Here is a 12,937-nt window from a genome sequence, read left to right as displayed (position 1 = left end):
GTTGGGAACGCGGACGTGAAAGAGAGCACGCACGTCACGTCAACATGCAGGGACATCAACGTGAGAAACCGCCATTTTCTTTGCGCTGTCTTTGAGGGGAAGCGAGTGAAATTCTGTGTGAGACGTAAGTTATTTAGTGTGTATTTAACAATTTTCATAAGAAATAACACACTTAGTTTACTTAGTATAATATACACGCGCTTTTTTTCTGTTTCTCCGCCTGATGGCCGACTTGTTGCTCCGCCTCACGCTGACCTGTGCTCGCCTTATGGCTGAACTGTTGCTCCGAGTCCGCCTGACGAGCCACCTGTTTCTCCGGATCTGTTTCTCCGCCTAACGGCGACCTGTTTCTCCGGACCTGTTTCTCCGGACCTGATTCTCCGCCTAACGGCGACCTGTTTCTCCGGACCTGTTTCTCCGCCTAACGCCCGAGCTGTTGCTCCACCTAACGCCTGACCTGTGCTCGCCTCACGCCCGACCTGTTGCTCCGCCTCACGGGCAGCCTGTTGATCGGTGGACGGGTAAGCGCGCATGGCATCGGAAGGAGCTCGAAAAGTATAAGGTAACTAATGAAACTAACGTGAAGCATGTTTGATGACCACCTTATAAACACAACACCTAGGATAATTTAGGAGCTTTTTATTGTAATAAAATGTCTTTTGAATGACACAGATTTTTATGTTGGCTAGGTGATGACAGTAAGTAACGTTACTGTGATTTGTGATCTTTCTGGGGTGTAAGTAAGTAGTATTTTTACTCTTGTATTTCTTAAGTTTGTTCATGGATTTTTGTGACAATACTTTGATGCATAAGTGTTGAATTCAGCTTCTAACAATGTTTTTTTTAATCAAAATAAATACAATAATTGTCCTGCTCTGCATGTACATTTTGTTTAGCTGTACATCTGTACATTGAATAGCAAATGTTATTAATTTACTATGAGCATTTTACATTCTAGACGTGATTTGAGCTATCTTTAATTAATCCTGTATGTAAGGGTCGTTTCATGCTAACGGAAATGTCTGAGCTATAAGGCTAATTCCAACCTAATCATCTTCGACTGCAAAAAGAAAAAGTTTGACCACCGTTTTATGTGACACCCTGGATAATTATTATCATTTAGGAGTATTTTTGTGATATAGTGACTTTTGGCTAACATGATCTTTTTTTACTTAATTTTGCTTAAACGCTTTTATCTGTTATTCTTTTTCAGATGGATAATTGCGTGAAAATCAAACTAAAAGAATGCAATCTTGAGGAGTTAATCCCCACATTTGAAGGTATGTAATAATATTTTACTTGGTTGATTGTAATCATTAGGGCTGCCCTTGTCTAAACATTTGTCTGGTTGACTTGTGATGTTCATTTGAAGCATTAGTTGAATAATTACAGATTTATTAATAAACCATTTATTCATTAATTCATTTTCTTTTTGACTCAGTCCCTTTATTAATCTGGGGTCGCCACAGCGGAATGAACCGCCAACTTATCCAGCATATTTTTTACACAGCGGATTCATGCAGCATACATTGACTTTGCCAGTGTGGACTTTTTTTCTGCAACTAGTGGGTAGCACATTCGCCTCATAGCAACAAGGTCACTTGATCGATCCTTGGCTGGGTCAATAGGCCTTTCTGTGTGGAGTTTGCATGTTCTCCCCGTGTTCGCGTGGGTTTCCTCCAGGTGCCCCGGTTTCCAAAGACATGTGGTAAAGGTGAATTAAGTAGACTAAATTGTCAATGGTGTATGTGTGTGAATGAGTATTTGTTTCCCAGTGATGGGTTGCAGCTGAAAGGGCATTCGCTGCATAAAACTTATGCTGGATATGTTGGTGGTTCATTCCATTGTGGTTACCCCAGATTAATAAAGCGACAAAGCTAAAAAGAAAATGAATGAATGAATGAATAATAAATTTTTAGTTGACTAATGGTTATTCAATTATTAGGGGGCAGCCCTAGTAATCATTAGCCACTTCAACACTTTAAACTGAGAGATTGAACTCTAATGCCAATTTGTCTTTGTCTGGTTATTTTTTAAAATCTGCTGTTCATGCAACCAGTGACATTCTCTTGTTTTATTTTTAGCACAGGAGCGAACCTTTTCTCGTTTTTAGGTCAATTTGAATACAATTCAGAGGGTAAGGATTCAATTAAAGGTTTCTCGATGCATAATGATGCATTTAATGCATAATGATTGTCTTAGTTATTTTATTAACAATGAAAATGTTATTTTTATGTTTGTTATTAGGGTGGCATGGGGGGCGCAGTGGGTAGTGCTGTCGCCTCACAGCAAGATGGTCGCTGGTTTGAGCCTTGGATGGGTTTCCCCTCCACAGTCCAATGACATGCGGTGTAGCTGAATTGGGTAAGCTGAATTGTCCATAGTGTGTGTGTAAATGAGAGTGTGATGGGTTGCAGTTGAAAGGGCATCTGCTGCGTAAAACATAAAAAGATGACGGTTTTGTGAAAGTTGTGATTTGGTCACAGCTATGGTTTCAAATTTTTAGTGATAAGATGCTTTATATAGATAGTGAATGCAACAAACTCTAAATGGCCTGTAAGCCAATTATTTTCATTTAAGGAGAAGTCCACTTCCAACAAAAGATTCACACATAATGTACTAACCCCCTTGTCACCCAAGATGTTCATGTCATTCTTTCTTCAGTCAGAAAGATTTTTTTTTTAGGAAAATATTTCAGCAATTTTATCCATCTTGAACTGAGATTGTGCCTCATTTTTGAAGTTTTTAAAGAAAATTTAAATGCGGCTTCAAATGATACAAATACGGTTGCAAACAGTCCCAGCTCAGGAAGAAGGGTCTTATCTATTCTCATTAAGAAAACACAATTAAATACTTAATAATTTCAAATGCTCATCTTGCCTTACTATTACTTATTAAAAAAAGTTCCTTAGGCAAACCTGTTGTTGCATTGTCATCTTCACTCGGGCCAAAAAATTGCAGCATGGTGCCATGGTCAGTGGTTAACTAATGCCAACACTGGCTGATAGCTTGGTGTGTTATGGCCTTAATTGCTTCTAAAGGTATTTTAGGTGTTCTAAAGTTAACTCTAAAGATATTTAACTTTTACACTTTTGAGTTTTTAATAAATCTTACTTCTATTTATTTTTTCAGATTGGGACCAATATTGCTGAGTATCTTCATCCATTGAATTCAAGAATCTATTGAGTTTCCTCATGTTCTCATCCTTGGAGACCACTACTTCTTTCAAGCCTTTGCTCACGTGCTGTGCTATTTATTATTGCAAAGTACATTACTTGCCAAAGTGGACGTTTGCTATAAAGCATTCTACATCTTTGGTGTGAACTACCCCAAGCAGTGTTCCCTGGTGTGGCAGACTGTGGTTTATGGACATCCTGGGGAGGAGACACTAGCAGTAAGGGTTCTGCTAGCATTAATTTTTGCTGACAAACAGTAATCATTAATACTGTGACCTCACTGCTTCCTTGGATTCTGTGTTCTTTATCTTGTACTTTGGATTGTGGGGAAAAGGAGCACCCAGAGAAAACCCACACGAACACGGGGAAAACATGCAAACTCCACACAGAAACACCAACTGACCCAGCTGAGGCTTAAACCACCGACCTTGTTGCTGTGAGGCAATCGTACTACCCACTGTGCCACCATGACACCCATTTCTAAAGAATAGTTTTAATAACTCATTTCTAATAACTGATTTCTTTTCTCTTTGCTATGATGACGGCACATAATAATGGACTAGATATTTTTTAAGACACTCTACACTGCAGTTACATTGCAACTAATTTTTCTTACAGACTCTTTTATATCTCAGGATTGATGTTTGCACATGATTGTTCGAGTAAAAGTTAAAAAAAGTTTTCCTATTTCAAATTTGTTTTAAAATGCTTCCATCCTCAGGTTTCATTTTAACTTTTATATCTGTTTTTTCTTCAAAACTGCATTTACATTGAACTTGATCATCCTTACTGATGATTGCTTTATATCTCATATATTGATGTTTGCACATAATTGTTAAAGGGAAAGTTATAAAATGTTTTCTTATTTTTTCTTAATATAAAATTTGTATTTTCTTAGTTTTTATTGTTTGTTTTGTTTTTTCAAGCTGTTTGATGCCTTTTCATGATTACTTTCACATATTTTTTTCTGCATTGCAGTTGATGATTTATATGAGAATATGTTGATGTTTGTGCTCAAATTACTTTCTGACTTCAGTCATTTAGATGCATTTTCATTATTACTTCCTTATACTATTGTTTTTCTCTACTCTGCAATAACATTGCAATTGCCTTACTGATGATTCCTGATTTATAAATGATGCAAATGTTTTTGAATGTATTTCAAATATGCATTTTCTTAAGGTAATTTGTCTGATTTCAGTCTGATGCATTGTTACTGAACTTTAGTCAGTGTTTCTGTGATACAGTTTGATAAATTTTCACAGAAATCGTCTTAACCCTTTAACAACCCTTTCAAGAAAAAAAATTGGATTGCATTTCTCAACTGCTAATGTCGCTATTGAACACAATCAGTACATTTTAACACATGTTATAATTTCTAAAATATCAACCTCTACCAAATGATTGATATGTATGTTTATGGTAAAAGTACCAGAATTATGAAAAATCTGAAAAATTATGTGTAAGACCAATTAAAAATAAAATTATATATATATATATATATATATATATATATATATATATATATATATATATATATATATATATATATATATATATATATATATATATATATTTAAAAGAAATATTTTGAACACTAAATCATCTTTTTTCTTATGACTTTAACAGTCATTATTTAAAACAGTAAAAACGAGGTCAACCATTTGGTAGAGCAGGCAGTCAAAGGGTTAATGCTGAGGTGCAGATGGGAAAAATCTCAAATTCATTTGGACACATTTTATCTTTTGTCATAAATAAAATTCCATTACTGAACAACTATGTATTGCTGTAGAATTGTTTTTATTTTAGTGATTTTAATCATCAGTTTCTAGATTAAATTTCTGACCCATTTTGGGTTACATTCAACCCAGCAGTGTAGTAATTTTTAACTAATAGTTGGGTTAAAATCACAACCCAGCATGCTGGGTTAAACTTGTAACCCAACTTGCTGGGTTAAAGTAACCCAGCGTTGGGTTTGTCCCTTTTTTACCCAGCGCTGGGTTACCAAAACAACCCAAATTGGGTTGTTTTCAACCCAGCAGTTTTTAGAGTGTATATATATATTTTGGTACTTTAAAATTGTTTTGTTAAATAGGTATATTAATGTTCTTAGCAAGCATATTTAGAAATAAAAATAAATTTAAAACTTTCAGACTCTTAAAATGTTCTAAATAAAATAACAAATACTTTCACGTTACCTTTAAAATGATCAAAGTAACATGTTTAGTTACTTTAAGTAACTTAATTTTGTTATATATATATATATATATATATATATATATATATATATATATATATATATATATATATATATATATATATATATATAAAGTTATATAATATTAATATATATATATAATATTAAGTTATATATTTATACAAGAAATTGTACAACGATGGTTTGCTCTGTAGACTATCGGGAAAAAATAGCTTAAAGGGGCTAATAATTCTGTCCCAAAATTGGGTTTTAAAAAAATTAAAAGAGCTTTTATTCTAGCCAAAATAAAACAAATACGATTTCCTCCAGAAGAAAAAATATTATGACAAATACTGTTAAAATTTCCTTGCTCTGTTAAACATCATTTGGAAAATATAAAAAAAAGAAAAAAAATCAAAAGGGGGCTAATAATTCTGAATTCAACTATATATATATATATATATATATATATATATATATATATATATATATATATATATATATATATATATATATATATATATATATATATATATATATATATATAACAATGCTAAGTTAAGGTACACTTAACTATTACTTTTCCCCAACACTGAATACATATTTAAATGAGGTTTTGCAATAAATAAATAAATAAATAATATTCACAAACTACAGTATTGCTTGTTACAATGATTGTTACTTGTTAGATTGATTCCAGAATTGATTTTGATACTGTCTTATCTAATGTGCATACACAAAAAATATGATTAGCATACTATAGTAAGCATTAAACTATTCTAAATGTGTACACTCTAAAAACTGCTGGGTTAAAAACAACCCAATTTGGGTTGTTTTGGTAACCCAGCGCTGGGTAAAAAAGGGACAAACCCAACGCTGGGTTACTTTAACCCAAAAAGTTGGGTTACATGTTTAACCCAGCATGCTGGGTTGTGATTTTAACCCAACTATTAGTTAAAAATTACTACACTGCTGGGTTGAGTGTAACCCAAAATGGGTCAGAAATTGAATCTAGAAACTGGTGATTAAAATCACTAAAATAAAAACAATTCTACAGCAATACATAGTTGTTCAGTAATGGAATGTTATTTATGACAAAAGATAAAATGTGTCCAAATAAATTTAAGACATTTGTTCCCATCTGCCCTCAGCATTAACCCTTTGACTGCCTGCTCTACCAAATGGTTGACCATGTTTTTATACTGTTTTAAATAATGACTGTTAAAGTCATTAAAAAATAAAGATGATTTAGTGTTCAAAATATTTATTTTAAACTTTTTTTTTAATAAATTGGTCTTACACTTATTTTATTCAGATTTTTCATAGTAGATGTAATTCTGGTACTTTTACCATAAAAACGCATATCAATCATTTGGTAGAGGTTTATATTTTAGAAATTATAGCATGTGTTAAAAATGTACTGATTGTGTTAAATAGCGACATTAGTAGTTGAGAAATGCAATCCAATTTTTTTTTTCTTAGAAGGGTAGTTAAAAAGGTTAAGACAATTTCTATGAAAATTTATCAAACTGTATCACAGAAACACTGACTAAAGTCAGTAACAATGCATCAGACCGAAGTCAGACAGATTACCTTAAGAAAATGCACACACACACACATATATATATATATATATATATATATATATATATATATATATATATATATATATATATATATATATATATATTTTTTTTTTTTTTTTTATGCTTACTATATATGCTAATCATATTTTTGTGTGCACATTAGATTAGACAGTATTAAAATCAATACTGGAATCAATCTAACAATTAACAATCATTGTAACAAGCAATAATAAAAACACCCCAATGAATATGTTAGAAATATGGATATTAGGATAATCATTAAAAATACATTTAAGCAAAATTTTGTAGTTTGTAAATATTATTTATTTATTTATTTATTGCAAACCCTCATTTAAATATGTATTCAGTGTTGGGGAAAAGTAATAGTAAAGTGTACCTTAACATTGTTTATATATATATATATATATATATATATATATATATATATATATATATATATATATATATATATATATATATAACAATCAAAGCCAATCTGACACATAAAAATTTTGCTATATTCCACAAATGATATACCATCAACCTCTTCTACCCAGAAAACGACTGGATAATCACTGTGTAGATATTCAAGATATTTATGACACAAATACCCTCAGAAATGAACAGAAACATGGTAAAACTTCTATATGCTCATTGCTTAAGACTGATGCTTTTAATGTAAACTGTTATTCTCTCTTTACATGTAATCAGGTGTTTTGCAACATGTCTCTTGCTCATGTATTAATATTATGGTTTTAATACTTCTGCAATCAATGTTTAACTCTACCACAGCTAAACATGATCACGGATGGTTTATGTTTGATGTCCCTGCAAAGTTAATTTGGTGTACTGAAGGATTGTTTACATTTTTTGTTAATTAGTGTGCAACAACTAAACATTTTGAGAAACTTTAAAAATAACTTAACTTTTTTCTTTTTCTTTCTGTCAAGAGTCTGCTCAACTTTACTGTGCCGTGAAACCAAATGTCAACATGACTACAGTTTTTGTCGCCTCAATTGAAAATCTAAGCCTCTTGAGACCAAAGAGCCGGCCATAAGCTAACACGTGGCAACATTAGCTCAACAGAGGGAATTCATCACATCACAAAAGGAATGCAAGTAACGCCTTTAGTTTACCACTGAACTGGTATTAATTAAACGTAACCCTAAACAAACCAAAGGAGGGCTAAACTGATTATTTTTGGTTTGCTTGGTTTGGTCTTACAAAATCTAAAGTTTCTCCATCATTACACTCTCTCAAACTTTTATATGTCTTATTTTACTCTTCTCTACAACTGTTTGAATGTGTGTTTGTGTTCGACTGGTGTTTCTTTCAAATTAGTCAATAAGGTTTTGTAATTTTGTATAAAAAAAAGGTGCCTGTGCATATTTATGAATCTAATGTCTTAAACTTTGATCTTGCTACCCTGCTTTAACAAAACAGGTTTTTATTTTTGATAGCAATAGGCATAATTGAAGTCAACTGTCCATTCAAATGATTGCTAGACGATTTGTTTGTTCAGATTTAAAAAGTCTATTATTTTGAAGCCCTGTTCAAACTAATCATCTAATTCGTTTTATAAATATTACAGATAATTATTATGGCAAAATAAAATAAAAACAGATAAATGCAAACACAAAATTAACAATAAAAAACAAGAGTAATCATGTGAATTATTTGGAAAACAACAGCATTTTCACACTCTCTCAATTAAAACTAACATTAATTTATATTAAGACATTTTGCCACGATAGGACTTTTGGTTATTCTAGTTTATTAATTCAGAAAATCTCACTTTCTTATATGAAAACATCAAGTAACAAAAATGTTTGCAATAACATACTGATTAATTTAATCTATTTAATTAAAAAAGACACATTTTTTAAATCAATACTCATAAAACTAGTTGATATATTCATATTTTAGCTGACTTTAATTTAATTCATCTTGGCATTTAAATACTGTTTTATGTTTTTTTTTTAAGTTTTAAATTAGGCTCTTTTAGTTCCAGTCAAAAGATGAAAAAGCAGTCTTTATCTTTGATTATACCTTTGAATGTAATGTCATATAAATCTGACAAGTGTTTGTGTCTCATTTGTAAGTAATCAAGTGTGTTTAGAGTAAATCTCCCTGCATTTAAATCAATTTGTTTATAGACCATGATTACACATTTAGACTACATGAGTAGTTTAAAGATGGGTTCTACTTTGATCTGTACATGAATAATTAATGAAGCAAAGCTCATATAAGATCCCTAAGGTCCTTATACAGAATTTTGTTTAAACTTTAACTGGAATAAAATGTTTGAACATGATTAGTCTGTGATTTTATGCACACTTATCTTTACTTTTGAAAGAAAATAAAAGCAAACATATTTTGATTTTGTATTTTTTAGGTAAACAAATATAAAATGTTTAATTTATTTATTTACATATTATTATTTAACTTTCTAACACAGTTGGGAAATGTCCTCTAAATCATAAGAGCTTAAAGTTAACAAACATGAGTGGGCTCATTTTTTTATGATAGACTTTTGATGGGTGAATTTTTTTAATGATTGACTTTAATGCCATCAATGTGTGTGTGTTTCTGTTTGTGGCATATCAGGATGCAAATGTACATAAATATGGAAAGGACACAAGTATTATAAGAAAATGGCAAATTATGAGGACATTGCCAATGTTTTCAAAATGCTTAAAAATCATATAGAATCTTATTTGTTTGCAGTTTTTCCCATCAGAAAATTAAACTGCACAGTTTCCCATAGAGATGACCAATGGAAACGTTGAAAACAATGAAACCTTTTAGGCCAATGTACAGTTGAAGTAAGAATTATTAACACACCACAAGTGGGGAAAAGAATAAGCAGGAGGGCTAATAATTCAGGGGGGCTAATAATTGTGTCTTTAATTGTGGGTATATTTACATTTTTGAGGATTGCTGATTGATATACACTGTCATTTGTTGCCAAATAAATAAAACAAGTAGGTGGTAGGGTTATGTGTAGGGTTTGGGGTAGTGTGATAAAAAATACAGTCTGTACAGCATTAAAAAAAAAAAAAAAAACTATGGAAACCCGTGTCACCACAATTCAAAAAACAAAATGTGAGTGTGTGTGTGTGTGTGCGTGTGTGTGTGTGTGTGTGCGTGTGTGTGTGTGTGTGTGTGTGTGTGTGTGTGTGTGTGTGTGTGTGTGTGTGTGTGTGTCATGGAAGCACTGACAAATGCTTTTGAGAGATGTCAGTCTGAAGCTTTAAAATGCTGGATGGTCTCTTCCATAGATCAAATCAATGGAGTATTAGCAGCCCAGAGCCAACTGTGTGTCTGTGTCTCCCTGAGGACTCCAGCTCTGCTTTAACTGCCGACAGAACAGACTCCCTTTCTAACACTTTCCCTGGACACCTGACTGCAATACTCTTAAGAGAGGTGAGAAAGTGTGAAAAATAAGGGGTGTGAAAAAAATGACAGACATTAAGGGCTGAAACAAGTCGAGAACATTGAAATCATGACAAGCCACATCAGCTATGTTTCTATCTACTTATTTTAGGCAATTTTGGGATGTTGCATAAGGAGCTGTTGGATAAAAATACCAAGATCTGAATAAACATTTAAAATATGTATTATAAATGCTAAAGTTCAGTTAAGGCAAGTAAACTTTGATGAAAACACAGGTATTGTTTTTTTTTTTTTTCTTACTGTTAAACCAGCCAGATAAAACTTTTTTAAAGGTGTTATAGAGTGCACTGAGTGCAATAAGTTAATTGTTCTTTGATATCTACATAGTCGACATATTTCTTGGGTAAGATTAAAAATCTTCCGTAATGGTTTTATACACTCATTTCTAGACGATGATGCTCTGCTCATTAGTCAAAAATATTGATGCCTTGAAAGGTAGATGGCTTGTTAAAACTTTTTAAACTCTTACACAGTAATATTTATACAGTAATATGACAGAATGCATAAACGTGCACTAAACCAGTGTTTCTCAACCACGTTCCTGGATAACACCCAACACTACATGTTTTGGATATCTCATTTGTCTGTCACACCCATCACAGGTCTTTCAGTCTCTGCTAATAAGCTGATCATCTGAATCAGGTGTGTGTGGTTATGGAAAATGACATGAAAAATGTGCAGATCTGATGGTCCTCCAGGAACATGGTTGAGAAACACTGTACTAAACAATTCATTGTTGTGTGTATTTGTGTTCTCATCACAAAGATGTGCTGCAAATTTCACAATTCACATGATATACTAAACAAAAAATAAATTTAAACTGACCCAGTGCCTCTCTGGGGTGATTACATTTTTAATCTGTATATCCTGCATTCTGACATGCTATGAGCAGACAGCTGGCTAAAAACTTTTCCCAACACACTGGATGTGAAGCATTATTTTGTGCCATGCCATAATTTTTGACTGTCTAAACATTGTTTTCTATTAGTTTACACACACAGGTGCCAGCATTCAGGGTCTGTCAGCAATGCTTAACAACATAGAGAAAAAAAAATGTACAGACGTGGTGCAGCTTAGCTGGCTTTAGTCCCATGGTGTCACAATCGAGGGTTGGGGAAAAAAGGAGCGAGGACCCTAGTACAGGGTAAAAGGTCATTTGTATATAATATTATCCGTGTGTTCACAATAACGCACAATACTGAAGCACGCAGCCACAATGTAAACACAGAACCTCGTGCTTAGACAACACAAACATAAACAGACACAAGACACGAGCACACAATAATTAAAACACCTTTCTGTGTGCTCACACATATGCAACGCGCATGTTTCATCTCAGCACCAACAGAAACCAAAACCAAAAAGACTGACTCTCAGAATGAAACAGCATGATGCCGACAGAACAAAACACAAACACGAGGGCAAGAGCACACGTCCCAAGCACGCACAGACCCCACATGCCCGCATCAAGCAGGAGTGTGTACGGTCTGCGCGCGCTACGACGGCACCAATACAGAGACTCACACATTTACAAAAAACGAGTGCTTAACCCAATAAAACACTAGCCGAGCACAACAGGACAGGACAAGACAGAGCTAGTGTCCAGACTCTGCCACCAAAACAAGAAATTTACAAGACCAGTGGCAGAACCCTGACACCCGGTCTCTGCCATTTTCAAAATAAGAGTTCCACATACATTGTTAGTTTACTATAGATGTGGATACACTTAGAGGAAAACATTATCATTGTTGTTATCTTACTAGGGAATGTTGTGGCCAATTAAATGCAGCCTAGAGGGCATGAATGATCCTGTGTGAAGGAGTGCAACAAGATTTACATGAAAATGGCACATGGTATGCCTTGATAAATCCAGATTTTTATTCAATTTAGATTAAATTAGTTTACATCACTCAGATATGAGTAAAAGTTTATTTTCCTGTAACAGATGTGTTCCTACTCCCTACATATAATGTAAAAGGTTTACTGGACTAACCAGCAGACCAATGCAAAGCACAACATCTGAATTGCTGATTTAGTCATTCTTCAGGGCTAAAACAAAGTATGTCATTGAAATAGTTTGGATAAAAAAAACAGCTAGAACTGTTTATCCACCTTTAATCCTAAATTACTTTGTTTATACGTAATACACATTGACTAATTGATTGATTGATTTTTTTGAATGTCATGCGAAAGTGTCAGACCGGAAACGCAGGGTCATGCGGTAAGTTTCGCAGATTGCTGCAGTGCAAAGTTTAAGCTTGGTGAACTCTGACCTGCGAAATCGCATCACTTGACTGCTTGAGACCAATCAAGGATCAAAACATGACCTCTTTGAACGGAAATTTAAAACATGGAGCAATCACTCGCTTTTTTAAATGTCTAATAATCTTGTTTAATACTGCCCCTTTCGCAGTGTTGCATGACAGAATTTCACATTATCAAACACCAGTGTAAACGCAGCTTTACATAGAATGCATTTTGAATTTGAGTAGTTGATGACATGTTAAAATATTCTAATCACG

The 12,937-nt window shown here is 33.1% G+C and overlaps 1 protein-coding gene and 1 long non-coding RNA gene across 13 annotated transcripts in view; one reads left to right on the top strand and one right to left on the bottom strand.

The window, feature by feature from the left end:
- Positions 1–12,937, bottom strand: part of ptprua (protein tyrosine phosphatase receptor type Ua) — a 438,644-nt gene that overhangs the window by 219,894 nt on the left and 205,813 nt on the right. The gene's annotated exons all lie outside the window — the stretch shown is intronic.
- Positions 509–4,955, top strand: LOC101883787 (uncharacterized). 3 transcript variants are annotated; one of them, XR_015516627.2, is made up of 6 exons: positions 509–562; positions 690–740; positions 1,214–1,280; positions 2,085–2,137; positions 2,248–2,364; positions 3,133–4,955. It is a non-coding gene; the product is annotated as an uncharacterized LOC101883787 (long non-coding RNA). The 3 variants fall into 3 exon arrangements; XR_015516628.2 differs by lacking the exon at positions 690–740; XR_015516629.2 differs by lacking the exon at positions 690–740 and having other exon boundaries at positions 509–580.

Source organism: Danio rerio, chromosome 19 (assembly GCF_052040795.2).
Source record: "Danio rerio strain M-AB ecotype USA chromosome 19, GRCz13ab, whole genome shotgun sequence".
NCBI classification, from domain to species: Eukaryota; Metazoa; Chordata; class Actinopteri; order Cypriniformes; family Danionidae; genus Danio; species Danio rerio.
This window is presented reverse-complemented; position numbering and strand designations above follow the sequence as displayed.